We start from the raw sequence: 17372 nt of genomic DNA on the forward strand, positions 1-17372 counted from the left end.
CAAAGTCTTCATAAAGCATTAAAGGCTTTATTTCTTCAACAAAATAACCTCCAAAGTCTTCCAAAACTTGTAAGGCTCTTACATAACCATTAATGGCTAACTTAACCTTGACCCATGGTTAGAGACTTTTTCTCTAACTTAACCCTCCTTTTAACTCGTGGGTCTCTTCAAGCATTCATTGCTTTGACCATGGTTATCCCTTTAACCCTTGCACAAAAGTTCGTCCTTTGGATAAAAAAACTTTATCCACTAACTCAACCCTAACCCAACCCCCTAGGGTAACCATCATGTCCCTGCAGGCATTTAATGCCCCTTCCCTCTCCTCTCAAGCCATCTCATGTTGACACTTGTGAACATAGGATTGGGTTGAAAACCATCACATGGATCATGAAATATTCAATCCTAGCCCTTCACAAACCAGATCAATCTTGACCATCCAATCTACTATTTTGCCTATAAATAGAGCCTCATTCCTAAGTAAAGAAGGAAGCATTAGAGCATTGTTACTATACAAGTATTAACATAAACATTTAGAGCTTTCTTATAATATTTGCATTTGCATAAGCATTTGTTTTTCATCTTCAACCATCTTGAATCTACATATGGCATCCATGGCTAGTGCTAAAAGCTGAGAGTTTCACTTATTTGGATTTGGAGAGGAGAGAAACAAAGGAGGAGTATCACAAGGTTACAATGAAAGCATCTTAGGAAGGCTCTTTCCCTTTCTCTTGTTATTTAAGCTTCTTTCAAGTTGCTTTGAATCTCTTTTGGTATGATTTGGATGGTTTTTAGTTCTTTGTTTTGGTTTCATGGTTGAACTAACATATTAACATTGAGCATTATTTTTGACTCTTGTAGACATTTCTCATAGCATCAGTTACTACTTTCAAAAGTGGATTCATTGATGTATCTTGACTGATAAGGCCTAGAGAGGCCTATGTCTGATTTATGATTCTAATTCTTGAATTATGGAATCATGTATGATTCATATGATTTTTCTATTATATGGATTCTTTCCATTTATTGGATTGAAACCCTAGGTTAGAGGTGTCTAGGTAAAAGTTAGGGGGAGTGGCTCTCAATGGGGGTTGAGGCCCTAAAGTGGCTAGCCAAGATAACCCATTGTGAGTTTTGTAATCAAGTGATAACTAAATAAATAAACTTTGGGTATTAAATACACATTAACAAGAGAATTTTTATACCTAACCTATGGCCTTGAGTGCTCCTATAGACCAAGGATGGGAGTAAGAAGGCCCGGTCGTCCTAGAGATGTTGATTTGGCATGATCAAACTACCTTGTCTTCATGAAAATATTGTTCAATTCCACATGAGCTACCAAATGGGGGCTAGGGCCTAGAGAGGCTAGCCAGGATAACCCATGTCGGGTTTATATGATGACACTCTTCCCTAGTGTACCCTAAAGTCGTATCCTATGTGGTTGATTCAGAAGCCTTTGGTGAAACCTTGTGGTGTGATGAGCTAAATTAATAGCTCTTTTATTTCTATGACTGATAAGTTTTTCCTATGTTTTAAGTTGCATATTGGGACAATGTTTAAGTCATGTGATGTATCAGATTTTTGATTATATGCATTCTGAATGATAACCAAACCCTTTGAACCCTATATTGTTTTGACTTAATATTCCTATAGCTATGCGGATTATCATAGATAATATCATGCGTGGATGTATAAATGTTGTGATTAATGGAAATAGATATATATGTATGCTTGTATGTTCTAACCTTTAGTGAAGGAGTAAATAAGTTGTTGCAGAAGCGGTTGTTTTAAGCCAGATGGAGAATCACGTCATGCAAACAGTTGGAGACATTTCGGGGCGGTTGAACATTTAAAACAATAGAGAAGATGGTGTGCAAGTGAATTGACAAAGGAATAGCAAGGCGATACCAGATTCATTTATGGTTGTCTCCAAAAAGCATCAATATAGTAACCACCACCATGCTATATTCTTGGTTGCAGTTTAGTAAAGTTTCAAGTTTTCTATGGAATAACTTCTTCTCCTTGTAGTAATAAATGTTTTCGCATAATTTCATGGGCATGATCTAAGTAGTTGAAAGTTTGTTATAACTTTCTTATAAATAAAGACATGCACCTCTTCATAGAGGTTAGACAACGCTTTCCAGAATTAGAAGCATTTTCTCTTATTTTATGCATTGTATCGACTTTTGAAAATAATGAATAAAAGCTATGTTATTATGAGTATATAGAATCATTTTTTAAGTTTGGATACACTCATCAAAGAGGGCCCACTTGGTGAGTATTCCTGTGTGATTGTTAGATTAAGTTTCCTTTTTGTTGCAGTAGATGTTCTAGCAACTGATTGTTCCTGCAACCACTGGAACCAAATCATGTGACTGTTCCTACAGCAAAAGCAGATAGAGTAATTATTGTTTGTCAGCTCTGAACTTAGTTAAGAGTTATTTAGTTAGAATCTTCTATTAATGTTAAGATTTCCTATAGCCATTCGGTTGTCATATTTTCACTTGTTTATTTTAGATAGAATTAGTTGTTGTAGTAGTGCATAATGACTATCACGGGAACTTAGTGCCTATACAATGTAGACCCATTCAAGTAATACGTCCCTGGTTTGACAAGTAAATGAACTTTAGTCATGAGATGATAGCCACTCAGAATCGATGACCAATCTTTGAGTTAAGACTTTAACTCTAGTTATTGTTCTTATTGGCTAGGCAAACTTTTTTGGCGCCATTGTCGGGGATGGTGTCAAACTAAGAACCTGTCATGGTTATGAATTTTTAAGTTTTCAGTATAGTTGCTTTTGATAGCTCAGTTTGTTTTAAGTAATTCTCATGAATCTGCATGCATAGACGAAGAAGAGATGCTCAAGGTAGATTCCTTCCTAACCATCCTGATCATACAAGACTCAATCCATATGAAGCACCCGATGTAAACCCTTTTGCTACACTTTACCAAGCCCCAGATAATTTGTACCCGCTTGAATTTGAACTTTCTGAGAACAACCTTCATTTCCTCTTTGGACCTCTTGAAGAGGACCCTTGTCCGGTAACTCCTCCTCAAAGACTAATGCAAGGAAATCCACCCCTCAGTGGGAATAACCCAACATTTGAGTTCCCCATTTTAGATTTGCATGATAATGCTAATCTCAAGAACATTCCAGCTTCTTCTCTTCCTAAATTTTATGGACTGGTGACAAAGGACCCCGATACTTTCTTATTTGAATTTTGCCAATCAAACTCCACAGTGGCAACAGCCACAAAGAAATTGGTCTCAATCTCAGGGACCATGGCAACCATTCCAAGGGAATTGGCAACCTACTCCTCAATGGAGAGGAGGTAAGCAATGGTCGAATCAGTCTTTTGGTTATCAACAACCTCTTCAGCGGTCTCAATAGCCTTCTATAATGCCCCCTCCTACTACTAACATCATTCCACCTAAACCCACATGGCTGCCCACTCAACCCATGCTAAATCCTAATAGAAAGCCTCAATAACAACAAGTTTATTCAGCCAATCCTAATCAATACCCAACTTATTCTCTTTCTATAAGTGATTTTCGAGTCAGTACCAGAGTAAGGAATTTTCCTCCCATTGGAGGACCAACAAGACATTAAGTTGGGGGGCAAATGATGAGCTAAAATAATAGCTCTTTTATTTTTATGACTGATAAGTTTTTCCTATGTTTTAAATTGCATATTGGGACAATGTTTAAGTCATGTGATGTATCAGAGTTTTGATTACATGCATTCTAAATGATAGCCAAACCCGCTGAACCTTGTATTGTTTTGACTTAATATTCCTATAACTATGCAAATTATCATAGGTAATATCATGCATGGATGTACAAATGTTGTGATTAATGGAAATATATATATATGTATGCTTGTATGTTCTAACCTTTAATGCAAGACTAAATAAGTTGTTGCAGAAGCGGTTTTTTTAAGCCAGATGGAGAATCACGTCATGCAAACAGTTGGAGACATTTTCAGGCAGTTGAACATTTAAAATAGTAGAGAAGATGGTGTGCAAGTGAATTGACAAAGGAATGGCGAGGCGATACCATATTCATTTATGGTTGTCTCCAACAAGCATCAATCTAGTAACCACTACCATGCTATATTCTTGGTTGCGGTTTAGTAAAGTTCCACGTTTTCTATGGAATAACTTCTTCTCCTTGCAGAAATAAATGTTTTCGACTAATTTCATGGGCATGATCTAAGTTGTTGAAAGTTTGTTATAAATTTCTTATGAATAAAGACTTGCACCTCTTCACAGAGGTTAGACAATGATTTCCAGAATTAGAAGCATTTTCTCTTATTTTATGCACTGTATCGACTTTTAGAAATAATGGATAAAAGCTATGTTATTCTAAGTATATAGAATCATTTTTGAAGTTTGGATACACTCATCCAAGGGGCCCCACTTGGTGAGTATTCCTGTGTGATTGTATTAAGTTTCCTTTTTGTTGTAGTAGATGTTCTAGCAACTAATTGTTCCTACAACCACTGGAACCAGATCCTGTGACTATTCCTGCATCCAAACAAGACAAAGTAATTCCTGTTTGTTAGCTCTAAACTTAGTTAACAGTTATTTAGTTAGAATATTTTATTAATGTTAAGATTTCCTGTAACCATTCAGTTGTCATATTTTCACTTGTTTATTTTAGATAGACTTAGTTGCTGTAGTAGTGCAGAATGACTATCACAAGAACTCAGTGCATATACAATGCAAACCCATTTCAAGTAATATGTCCCTGGGTTGACAAGTAAATGAACTTTAGTCATGGAGATGATAGCTACTCAGAATGGATGACCAATCTTTGAGTTAAGAATTTAACTCTAGTTATTGTTCTTGGATGTTGGTAATGTCAACCTTGTTTTATTGTGTGTGTGGGGCCTTGTGTTCGTCTCTTGAGCATAGTGGGGTGGACGTAAGAGTTCCACACAGTCAGCCGATTGTTGTCAATGCCCATTGGGGACCGGTGGACTTGTGTGTGTGTGTCAGATGGATCTTGCTTTCTACTTTCCAGTATCTCTCATTTCATGGTGTAGATGATTCAATTGATGTATTATTAGATGATATGTATTTTGGACATCATTGTAATTGTTTCATTATTATTGTAATTTGGACACTCCCTTCGGTAGATTGGTGTAATTTTATATGATGTAATTGAAAATAAATGTAATCTTAGAGTAATGGTTAAGTGGTTTTGTATTGGTATTGGCTACTCTCATGTGGGTGGTTGTTGTATCATTTCTTATGTAAAAAGGTTATCATAGGAACACTTCATTTGGTGTTTAAAATGAACCTAGTGATACTGGTAGATGTTCTTATGTTATGCAATGAAATTGTTAGTTTGTTATGGTTTAAGATTCTTAGATATTGTTTAGATTGTTGGATAGGTAGAAACATTAGGGAACCCGCAAGAGGATTTAGTTTATGTAAACATTTATCTTTCGTTTGTGCATTTATTATAGTTAGTTCCTTATTGAGTTTATAATTGTAATGTACTTTGTTTAAAAAAAAAATTGCTATATTAATTTGGTTAGTTAGTTGTTGTCCTCTAGGGTTCCTTAGCAGAGCATTACAATATCACTTTGCATAGATAGACACATGACAGGTAAGGAATGATTCCATCCATCCTAAGGCATTAGTGTTTATGGTTGAGATATGTGCATGACAATCACAAAACATGATGATCTACATGCAAAAAAGCTTTATATAAACTTTGATCTACATAGGATATAGGACCATGCTAAATGAAACATGCTCGCACAGACACCATGAACGCTTTCCCCAGAATTTCATGAAAAACATCTTATTAATGAAACATATGAAAACCCATGCCAAGTCCCATCCTTACCCTCTAATCACAAAGATATACTTAAGTAGCATAAGAACCTACCATGAAAAAAATTAAAGAAAAGACTCGCTGACTAAATAAGTCAACAACCATTTAGATCATCTTGTCAAAATATATGTGCTTCAGACAATTGCTTCCAATAGGATAGGGATAGAAAGGTTAATGTTTGGATAAGATACTGGTTGTTTGATTGATAGGATGATGATTGATAAGATGCATGTTCTAGGACCAATATGTTTGTAAAGGTTGACAATATGATCAATATGTAATATAAACTTGATGAGGCAATTGATCAATTTAAGCTATATGATAATCTATCAGTTTATCTGAGATAAAGATGTTGTGATGCGATGATTGTTTTAGCCTAAAATGTCACTGTTATAGCAAAGAGACAATTTATTGCATATTTTGGTAATGATGATGGAGATGGTGCATGTGTAGGTTTATTATGATAGGCAGATAGATATTATGATGATATTTGATTACATGGTGAAATGTTATGGATTTTTTTTTTCTTTGAACTTTTAGGATTGTTCAATATTTTTTTTCAATTTTGATAGGATTTTTAAGACATATATTAGGATTTAATCTCAAGAAAGATTTATGTGTTTGCCCCCAGTGTCTAGCAAGGCATATAACATTATGAATGGATGAAGGAACTAGTGGGATGAAAATGTATAGCAAAAGGGTTGAACATAGCTTATTATGGAGTCATAGATAATTTGATTTTCAAGGACTAGACAACAAGAAAATCCTATCTAATTGCCTGCATAAGAAATGCACTCCAAAGTAAGACACTGCAAAAAAAAACCCAACTACTTACACTAGCTCCTATAGGAGTTGCTATATTTAGCATACGCGCATCAACCACATATTTAACACTTAGGATTCCTATCAAAGAAATGAACCCATTGCAAGGACAAACATTAACAACATACCAAGAAGAGATGAAACAAATAAGATACATCCTTGTTGATGAGATAAGCTTCATAGGGCCAAAGCTACAAATAAAAATAGACAGTAGACTATGTGAGGCTTTTCCTCATTGACATCATGCATGCTTTGGTGAAGTATCTATAATACAGATTGGCGAACTAGCCCAACTACCACATTAATGGGCAAACCTATCTACACATCACATTCAAATGCCAAAACATCATGGGACCAATTTATGACAATTGTTACCATACAAACGATGTTCCAACAAAAAGGTGAAACTCCAACACAAACACAATTTCATAAAATTTTGCAAACCATATGAAATGCAAAACCAACACAAAAATATTGGTAGCTTTTGATCATGCACATAGAGAAACAACTTACATAAAGTGAGAAGGAACAATTTGACAATTCAACGCACCTATTTGCAACTAATGATTTATTAAGATTACACAACAGAAGAATGTTGAACTTTCCAATTGCAATAAGGATTGCAACAAGAACAAGAACATAATAGATATCACAACTAATAATGAAAAACTTGAAAATCAAGTAGTACTATCCAGAGGTTAATGCATCATGATTACAACCAACGTATGGACACAAGTAGGACTTGCAAATGGAGCTCTTGGCAAAAGTATTGTCATCATTTATAGCCTTATATCCAAACCACCAAATGTTTCAATGTATGTTGTAGCAACAATAAATAATTGCTATGGGCCACCATGAAAATAAAGAGTATACTGATAATGCTCATATCACTAGGCAATCATAGGCAGATACCACTTATAATGGCATGGGCTATTGCCATACACAAATCCCAAGGTCTCACACTACAAAAGAAAATATCAATATTGGGAAAATAGAAAGAAAAGGATGAACATTTACAAATATTTCCAGAGTCAATTCATTAAATGATCTTTGCATTCAATTGACATTCTCCTTTGAGCGATACTAAAAAATGCAAAATGATTGATACACGATTATAAGGGAAAAAAAGTCCAAGCTCGATTATAACAATTGCCTCTCTAAAAAAATAAAGTATGCAACTCCTAGTCCCATCTCTCTCACACTTCCCTCATAATTATTCATGAAGCATCAATTTCCCTTAAATAAATTTCTCTTCTGCAGAAATTTACTCCAAGACACAATGCACTCATCTACAAGGAGGCAATATCAAGACTAAAGCATATATATCAATCGACAACATCAACTGCACTCTACTCAACAACAAAGAAGGCATCTCAATAGCTAACAACGATTATATACATTGTAATCAATTCCTTAAGGTAATTGTGTTCATACATTGTGAAAATATTTTATAATAATAATATAAATTAACTGCTCACAAATTATATTGGCTAACATTATTTTTCATTACTTACAAAATATTTTGTCTGATAATAACATTGGCTTCACAATAAATTGTCGATCTTAATAACCTTCTAAAATTTCTTTTTCCTCAATTCTATAATCATTATACAACTTAAAGTTTGAAATAAAAAATTAGTGCTCTAATTTTCCTCTCATTGAATTTTGCATTTTACCTATTTACTCAAACTTTAGATTTTTTCCCCAAATTTTGAACCTAGTCTAGGCATCTATGTTGCGAAAATAGGTGTTGTACACTTTACATAACAATGTTTATAATTGTAATATTTTATTTTATTATGTGAGTTGCACATGGACGTGTAAAGTGTAGATGTTCCCTTGAAATATTCTTGGGGCCACTTGATGAGTTGTATCGTAACATTAGGATATGTTATGTTGTATTTATTTAATATTGGGGAAAGTGATTTAATTAACTACCTAATATTAGATGTGTGGTCAATGGGGTAGTAGCCCATGGTATTAGCACATGTTTTTGATACAATACCACTTAGTGGTTTTGTGGGAGCTTGTGTTTATAAAAGCAACCACAAGGGTAGTTGTTTATGTTAGTCAGGTTTAGCATTTGTGGAGGTTGGAAGTATGGAATGGGATGTGTGGTTACATGCTTGTTCACATGGAGTGCTTGTTGATGGTTGGGATTTCAAAAACTTTCATGGTTGTATTTGTAATGTTGCATTGTTGATAATACATGGTGATAGATGCTTTTGGAAGCTGGGTTTTTCCCTCATGAGGGTTTTCCCAAGGATTATTTTGTGTCATTTTTTATGGGTATGTTGTCTATTCTTTGCATGTGGATTCTATGTGTTTATTTGATTGAAATAACAATTGGGTTATGAAGAAATTGTCATATGTATGACTGCAAGTTTCCTTTCAATCTAATCATTTTGGTGCATATGATTTGCAGGTTTTGAAGACAAATGACATTTATCACAAAAAATTGTTGTAGAAGGTAACCACATTTTCATTTTCATTTGAATAATTTTTCAAGTTATTTTTTTATCGATACATGTGTCTTTGTATTAATATTAAATATTAAGTACAATATCATCAGATAATTTTAGACTATGCATATGTGTCCCTACCACCTCTGATTGGCTACACAGTAAAAAAATATCATAACATCTAGATCCCCCATCTTGTTTACAAAACATGGCTTATCCCTAAGTATTACAAGAAATATATAGTCATATTTGAGACAAATTAGTCTGCTATCATAATTGCCTTTCCTTTGTCCATTGCATTAGTCACTCGGTCATCTGAGAAGTTTCACCTGCATTAACATTATGGCCAGACTACTCTCCACTCCGTAGTGCTTGAGTTAGCCACATCTTTCTTGAGCCTCATCGTCTATCTCTTTTGCATTTCGATGTTGAGTCCATCATTGGTGCCACTGTTCGTAATTCATACGACCCTCATTTCTCCAATTCCAATCTAACACTCTGAGCATGCTTAGCCCTTAGGAATTCTTTCACCCCATTCAAACCAATTTGGGTTGAATCACGACACAACTTTTTGTTGTAGTTGGCACTCCAAAAGAAGAATGGCCTCGATGGGGGAATGAATTCACTAACATGCAACTAGTCTCCCCTCGGACATACAAACCCTTCTCCAACTCTCTTCATTCCCACAAATCTCTCCAGACCACCACACCATTCCTCTCTAGTTCACAACTATCAAACAACCATTTCACCATTTCCATAGCCTCCAGTTGAAAGCACCATGCTAGGAACATTGAAGTTGTTGGATCTCAAATCAACAGATTGGATAGGTTCTAAGGAAATGCCAACTCCTATGATTAAACCCTCCAATTTGACTTGGCCAACTTATAGAGTGAACCTATTTGGTTACTAACTCCCTCACTTTAGGCTCTGCAAGACCTAGGCGGGTATACCTATTCACTAGTGGATTTCGATGACTAATGCTTTTTATAGCAGATTGAGTATCTTGATCTAAATTTTTCCCTATCTTAGAATGGCATAGGTTCCTAAGATAGGTGGCTTTTAGATGAGTTCAAGATTGTTGTTGTCGAAGCTATTTGATCTTTGTACTTGAAATTTATATGTATGTATACTATTTCTAATTGGTTTTACGTGTCCTACTCAACTAGTCCTATTGCTTTAATGTAAAGGTAATTAATATGGTAAAGATTGTTATTTGTAAATGACCAGTGTCTTCCCTATTATTCGGGCTACAGAGTCTTATATTCTTCTAGGACTTAATGTATGATTTATGAGACAATTCTTAAACTTACCCCTTTGGTAGATCTATCAATTACTGTTTCTTAAAAGAGATCTATCAAATGTTATGTTATAGACATACTGAATGAATCTAACCCTAACCTTAAGGGACCATTCAAGAAAGAGGTACAAGGAACAATGACAATTCACTAGTAGATCTTTTGATTAAGATTTATAACATAAGAACATAAACTTCAATGCAAGAATACAAGCAACCTTATCCTCTTAGAGATAATATCACAAACAACTGCCTATAGAAAAATAAATAACTCACAACACATATGCGAAGGAAAACAACTGATTGTATTAAAGGTCCAAAATAGTACAATATTATGCCAGAGTCTATAATAAATTTCTTCCCCCTTTTTTAATTCTTACAAAAACTGCTCATATATATGAGAGCAAAATCTATCCTATGAAGAGTCATGTCTCTTCCACACTAACACTAGATTGTGTTCGTTTAACAAAGTGAAAGATAAACGAATTAAGCATTCCAAGGTGATTTATGTAATTATCACTCTTGTAACATCTGGTGGCATTGCTCCTCGTCTTCAACTCTATTTCTAGTGAAAATAAATCAAACACTGCCCAATTTATGCATGGTGTCATGTCTTCATCTCGGTTTATTTCAACAATAGCTTTTCCCTTAACACAGGAAAACTCATTTTGCCACTATTCTAATGATATCATCTCTCCTTCCTTGCAGATTGTTGGCACTTTTGCAATGTCATCTTCATCCAATGCCCGGAGATCTTTATTAAGTACATTTGCATATCTATCATGTTCTTCTAAATATAGATCTCCTTGAGCTTTCTCTTCTGGTGACATGGCCTCGTGATTGTTCATTACATCCTACAACCTTTTCTTCAACCTTTCATGCTCCTCCAAGGCTTTTATAGTCCCTGTATAGGCCTTCCAATACTGGTTTGTGTATACCATCATAGCTTTAAACCTATGTTCGACAATATCATTAGCAAGTTTGTTGATTCTCACATTAGCATTATCTACTTGTTTTGCAAGCTTATTACTTTTTGTTCTCCAATAAATGGCATATATTAAAGCATCTATAACGTTTCGGTCAGTTTGGAGCATCGTATCCAATTCATCATTCTCAATAACAGGAACCTGTTGTAGCAATCGTTCTTGTAACTTCTAGATTTCTTCAGTGGCCTTCTCATACAAACCCTTGAAAGTGTTATTTTCTCTGACCAAGAACTCTGTTTGATCTTGATTCAACTTCGCTACATCCAAGTTCAATATGGTTGTGATAGTAGGATCAGTCTTTCTAGCTTGCTGGATCATCAAATGGCCAAAATCTTGATCTGTGTCAACAAGTATAGGTCTCTTTTCCTTTGGATACAAAGCTCACAACATGAGAGCCTTTTGATCTGGGTCATACCCCGAACCCATAAAGATTTTGTCAACTTCATTAGGCATGATTTGCCTAGTTGGATCATATTTTCTGAGAAAGCTATCAAATAATAATGCGGATCTCATGTCCCATCTAGAATAAATCAACACACCGACATCCTTGAGTAATTGTCTCCCCTTTTTAGGTGTCATCTCCCTCATGGCCAGATCTACCTCTTCTTGCAATTTCTGGATCTTTTCTTCTTCTGTTTTTTCCTTCATAACGTCCCTGATTTGCATTCCTTTACGTCGGTACAAAATTGTATTGAATTTATTAGAAAAAATAAAATCATCATCAACAATAAAATCCTCATGTTCTAATAGTATTATATCTCCAATCTCCTAGACATTGTATTGTCCTGTTATCAAATTCAATTACACATCACTTTCAAAACCAGGCGAGTAATCTTCCCTGGGCAAATCAATTGGAATAAAATCAGAGGTGGATTGGGGAGACATTTGAATCAAGGGCTTTGTATCCCTAATGTGTTGTGTTCTGTCTCTAGAAACTTATGCAGGGACACCTTCTAAGATCTCAAGTTCATGCTCCATGAGCTTGTTCGCTTTAGCCAAGGGGTCATCTATCCTGTGTAGGACATCATCATTAATTTTTCCTCTGTTTAGTTTCCATGCATAGGCCTTTGAGACCTTATCATGTTGTGTTGTCTTAGCAATGACTGTTTCTCTATCCAAATTTCTTATAAAGTCATCTAGCATGAATTGCTCATGATCACCTGCTCGCAGCTTCTATGATGCCTTTACTTCTCTTATGTAACCCTCAGGGTCAAAGTTTGGTCTAGGGTCACCTTCCACCATTTTATAATAGTTTAATTTGTTCTGCAACAATCCATAACTCTTAGAGCTCTTAACAATAAAATCCGAGAACACCAACAACCTAGGCACAATGGACTATTTTCCATGATCTGTTAAGTGTTGGGCACTTATTGTTGACAATTGTCTGACAATCTCGAGGCACGCCACTCTATTGGGCATTGTGACAGGCAATAGATAGGGTTTTCCTTCAAACCCATATACTCTTATTTGAGTGTAATCTAGAAAGCAATACCAGTCTCCCCAATTATGCTCAATTGAGGTGTCTTCGCCATACTCCTTTGGTCTCAAAAATCTCTTAATTTTAGGAAACAAGGCATGGCTACATGGATATCCCAACAATATGTACAATGCCTTAACAAAAAACTCCTCAAAATGCCAATACTGGTTATTACTGTATATCTAGTCCCATGAAGATATCCACAGTTGCACAGGTTTTCTCATCCCAGCCTTATCATATGCCCTGATGCATAACTCATCTGGCCACAACCCTTTGTCTTGTCCAACATACAATAACATATGCATAAGAATAGAATTTAATACTTAAAATGTACATTAATCACATCTTCTTTCAGTTTCTCTAAACTGTGATTAATGACTTCAACAAGAAAAGTAGCAAAATCAAATAACCTGGGATCCTTAGATTGCAAGTCTGCACAAATAACCATGGCCACTATATCCATCAAAGGATGAGCCTCTATTCCCAGAACCCGAGCAACACAAAAGTATGTATATCTGAAGTAAGGATGGAAAGAATTAACATCATAAGTAACTTTGTCTTCTTTTCCCAATGGCACTATCAACCCTGCAACTCTATGCCTATGGGAAGTCTCCATCTCTTATAGATGTCTTATATGTTGAAATATTCTTGTGCCAACTTATTGGTATCAATCTATTCCTCGAATCCGCAATCCAAATCAAACACAGTGTCGATAATTTCTTTAGTAATTGATAATATTGGTTTTCCCATATAATCATATATGGTCCTGGTTTTGGGATCATAATTGTTGGCTAGGGATTTCATGAGTTCAAAATTCACAAAGACATTCACCACTGCAAGTTTCCCCAAATTTAATCTCCACAAATTATTCACAGGCTCAAGTGCATTCCTTCGTATATATCCAAAAATAAATAGTTCATGACCTCTTATTTCTGTCCATATATCTCCTAGGTCCTCAAACCTACCCTCCAAACCTTCCTCATTTGTTTTAATTTTCTTATACCTAAGGATTGATGAAGGACATTGGTCAATTAGGTCTTGGGCCAGTGAGCGCCCTTCATTTTTCTGCCTTTTAGGTTTATCCTCCACGGGCTGGGTCTCTTTAGCTTTCCTAACCCTACTCTTTTTAGAAGATGACACCTCCATTATCACTACAGAGCTCTGAGAATGATAAACTTACTTGAATTCTGGGTAGACCTCTTGTGAATCTAATTTTGAATTGTCTAGCTTTTCGAGGCTCACTGTGAATTCTTCAAGCATTGCCCAAAAGTGTTTCCTTTCTTGTCAATTTATCGAGCATTCATGGCGATCTTATCAGTTAACATTACCGGTTGCACAACGGTCATAGAGGCATTAATTTGAATTTATGATGAGGTGACTTCATTAAGATTTGTATTGATCTTTGCGGTAGAAAGTAATCATTTATCTAACAGTACTTCATATTTTCTATCGATGCTCATTAATTTTATAGTTGCACCGTTGTTTCAATGGAATCATTCACTTCAGTGGCATCACTTTATCTTCCTTCGAAATGTCATGTTTCATCGACGTTACCTTTGTTTTGATGAAACCATCGTTATCATCAATGAGCCTTGTGGTTTCATCAATCTCCTCATTTTCATTGAAAGCTTTACCTTACATGTTCATGTCGATGTAATCCTCCATCGGTTCATCGAAACCTTGTTTTCGATAGAAATCCTTTTGTCGCTACGTTTCACAACCGTCTTATCAATCTTTAAATTTATCGATAATGGTCCTCACTATCCGGCTTTTGCATTGGCATCGATGAAATCCCTTATGTCGGGGAAAGAAGAATATCTTCCTTCGACCTTTTGTTTTTATCGATGGCATGTTATTGATGAAAATATCTTATGTTTTATCGACCTTTTGTCTTTCGATGAAACTGTCACTGTCGGCCAATAACTTTAGTATCTCTTTGACACCCTTCTTTTCTCAAAAAATTCCTATCGATGAAACCTTCCCCAGTTTCTTCGATCTCATCATTTCGGTAGAACTATCTTCTTCGGTAAATTCTTTACATGTCCTACCAATACCGTAGTTTCTTCGACAACCTTGTTTCATCGACGAGACCTCCTTTGGTTTCTTCGATATACCTTCTATTGATGAAAAATAATGCTTTCGATAAGTCCCTTTTGAAGTTCATTGAGGCCCAAGTCTGTTCAATAAATCATCTTATCAATGAAACATCGATAGGTTTCTTCGATACAACAGGTGTACCATTTCAGTCAAACTAGACATTGTGGTGAGAGGTTAGTGTGTATATCTGATGGCTTTGGTTTGGGTGATAACTATTAGGATTCTGATGTTGGTGGAAGTTTCAAGGGTTCTATTGAAATTCTTAAGGGCACACTTGATTTCATTTAAAAAAAAAAAAACTTCCGTAGCTCCAATTAAAACCATGGAATTCTATTGATTTAAATTTGATGCTCAACAGAAGCAACGTTTGCGTTCGTTCTGTAGCGGAATTGAACTTTCATGTATTCATGGCCCAACATAATTTTCACCCTAGTTAGGAAATCTTGCTCATCAAACTTGAAGACATTTGATAAGTGTTCATCTGAGATTTGCCCCTAAAACCTACCATCATGGGATTCAATGCTTGAAGTGAGAAGTTCAACTCCATTCCTCATGGGCACTACTCTTTCTCTCCATTCAATCCAAGCTTCCTTCATACACAATTAAAAACTCACCGACTTGCTTCGCTAAAAAAGCATTAAGCTACCAAAGACATACAACCAACCAAGACAATAATGAGGCAACAATTAGCATGACTTGAGTTTGAACCATCCTGATTAGAGACAAATATTCACATGATTTGGTTTCCTTAATTACACTTGATGCATAGGAAAGAGAGATATTGATTATCCCCAACAATGTCCTCACCTCTTATTCGATCTTATACCCAATTTGATTTGGCCACTGCCATCCAAAACAAACCATTGCATCTACTCAGTTTGACCGAACCATATGCTCTCCACTCCAAATTTCACATGCTTAATCCTTCCCATTAATGAGGCACTTTGACATGTATTCAATTGATCTTCACTTATACGCAAATTGAATCCTAGGCCTCACAATTGCCACCTTGGCCTACCTACACATACTCTAGGAAGTAATCTCACTTCATAAGACCATAAAAAAATTTCAAAAAAATGACCGTTTGATTGTATAAAGTTCAAGTTGGTTTCGCCTTCTTGAAGATCAAAGGCTTGGTTTGCACATTCATTTGCCTCTTTGTTACCCTCTTGTCAGATGTAGAAGACCTTAAATCTCTAGAAGATGGCAAGGATGTTTTTGATCTCTTGAATGTTATGATCGAGTTTCCAATTATCGACCTTCACCCTCAAAATGGCATGTACAATAATTCAAGAATCCCCCTTAAGATGAAGATTTTCCACTCCCATCCTTCTTACCATTTGAACGGCTAGCAAGGCGACCTTAACCTCAACATCATTATTAGAACCAATGCCAAGTTATTGGTTGCCCATAGCCACCACATATTGTGGCAATCGCGAGCAACACATCCGACACTTGAAGGACCCAAATTCTCTCTTGTCGCACCATCAAAATTAAACTTGATTTGCCCCTGTTTTGGATGCACCATTTTACAAGGCTGACCGCAAGAAGGATTAACCCTTATATGCCCTTTAACAAGCCAATTTTTCAAGTTATTGCTTTCAATAATAATGCCTTAATTGAATTATTGGTTTGTGGAGAATGTTGTCCAATGCAGGTGCCCAAAATAAAAATCTATAAACCTTTTTGAACTCTAATATATCATGTCAAGAGTTGATAGTTTCAACTATCTCTAATGACTCATATTATTATGGTTGGGCAATCACGTTCGACAAACATAGCTCGTGAGACAACATACTTAAAATTGCAATTGATGCGTGGACATATTGGTGTAATGTTAGCACCAAAAACAATACAAAGGAATTAATCAAGTTAATTCTACTCTATTGATCACACTGTTACACACAGATCGTCTTTTGCTGCACACATACTACAAAATTCTTGGGAATAACAATAATTGTCATTGTGAATGATCATATTCTTGAATATGGCATATAAAGGTTGCCCAACAATAAACTTATTTTCGATTACTGTGAAACATTTGTCCAACATTTTGGAACAAAAAAGCTAAGAAGATTTTGGAGGACAAGACAAAGGATGAACAAGCCCACATATCCTTGAAGGTAATAATACAAAATTTAGTAGATTTTTTGAATGTGACAATTGTACAAAAGATGTCTTAACAATCAACAACAATTGCATCCAATGTAATCAATCTCTTATGTTAATAATCTACATATATTATAAAAACATCTTATATTACAAAAACATCTTACATTACAAAAATATTTTGCACAACTTATTGTTTAAATTCATTCATATTTTAAAACCAATTCACTTATATTGTAAATAATTATTCTTAATAAAAATAATTTTCATTCCTTTAT

Source organism: Cryptomeria japonica, chromosome 3, assembly GCF_030272615.1.
Source record: "Cryptomeria japonica chromosome 3, Sugi_1.0, whole genome shotgun sequence".
Taxonomy (NCBI): domain Eukaryota; kingdom Viridiplantae; phylum Streptophyta; class Pinopsida; order Cupressales; family Cupressaceae; genus Cryptomeria; species Cryptomeria japonica.